This window comes from Cyprinodon variegatus, unplaced genomic scaffold (genome assembly GCF_000732505.1).
Source record: "Cyprinodon variegatus isolate N-32 unplaced genomic scaffold, C_variegatus-1.0 Scaffold555, whole genome shotgun sequence".
Classification (NCBI taxonomy): domain Eukaryota; kingdom Metazoa; phylum Chordata; class Actinopteri; order Cyprinodontiformes; family Cyprinodontidae; genus Cyprinodon; species Cyprinodon variegatus.
Window position 1 is genome coordinate 126,520 of NW_015151008.1, and position 1,407 is coordinate 127,926.

Genomic DNA, 1,407 nt, shown 5'->3' on the forward strand with positions numbered 1-1,407 from the left:
TTTTTTAACACAAGTATCTGTACTTTTACTCAAGTAGGGAAAGTGAGTACTTTTGCCATCTCTGAAAGACGTGCAGCAGCATTTTGAACCAGTTGAAGACGAGCAATTGAGGACCCAGCAATCCCCACATAAAGTGCATTACAGTAATCCAGCCGAGTGGTCAGAGTAAGGACCATTTTTTCCTAATTCACCATCATAATGAGGACCAGTTGTCGCTGACCGCGCTGCTGAGGCAATGACAGCAGTCTATGTTGTTCTATGTCGGACTCAACAGCGTTGAGGTTTTTAGACATGCAGTGTGAGCAGGTAGATCGCATCAGAGCATCGGGTTACACAGTGTGAGAACAAACATCGTGAGCTGTGAACCTTTAAACCCTGAGGTTTCCTCGTAAAGTTTTAGCTGTGGCTGCGTGCGACGATTGGAAATATCCCACAGTGTACGCCGGGCTTTAGTCTGTCAGAGGCTGTATGTAGTGATTTCAAATGTCCAGCAGGTGTCAGTATTCAGTCACACAGTATCAGGACATTTTGCAAATGAGTCGAAACGCTTCATGGTGCCTCATGAACTCATCACTACAACTAACTGTTGAAGGAGTGATCAAAGTAGATTCTGCTAGTCGTAGCTGGTTCGCGGTCTGTCTCTTCATGGCAGCCACCCATCCTGCTCGCCTTCTGGGTCCTAATGGAAGCGATAAACAAGATGCTATCCTTTCTTCCCATTGGTTGGTGCACCAAAATGCTGAGCACCTCTTTGCCATGTTTTGTTGGTGTTTTCAAGATAACATGGAGTAAAACTGCAATAGCAGCTGATGGCGTTCTATGTACGGGTGGTTTGTTTCGCCATCTAAGGAAGAGGAGTCCTGGGTGTCACGTGACTGAGTAACGCCACCTGAATGTTACCTTTTTTAACTTCCTGCTGCTATGAACAGCAGTGGGAAATTCCTGAGTGATTGAGGGAGCTGTTACTGGGGCTCCTCCCAGTGCTGGCGCCCACTGGTATGGGGTGGTCTGCCTCTCAGAACGACCGCAGGATATTTAAAAGTAGGATCATAATCCTGATGAACCCACTTGAGGGACAATGTCTGAGGTAAACTTTCTCACTTAAAAATGTTTTAAACCTACATTTTATGACGGGCCACAATGAGGTGGTGGACATATTTCTGATGCTCAAATCTTTTTTGAATGTTCGGTTTGAATACAGCAAACATTTCTGGACTAAATGTTTAAACTGGATAAAAAAAATGTTTACTTTGTAGAAACATTCCTAGTCCCAATCTGGACCCGTTCTGACTTTTCCTAAAGGAGGAATGGACTCTAACCTGACTCGGCCAGATGGATTTGCTCCGCATATCCATCTGGAAACCTTCCGTTGAAGTAATTTTGGGAAGGGGCGAAAATACTGGTTAG

General features: G+C 44.9%; 1 protein-coding gene across 1 annotated transcript in view; it reads left to right on the plus strand.

Moving 5' to 3' along the window:
* parp4 (poly(ADP-ribose) polymerase family member 4) overlaps positions 1–1,407 on the plus strand; it is a 44,223-nt gene that overhangs the window by 16,679 nt on the left and 26,137 nt on the right. The window lies entirely within an intron of this gene.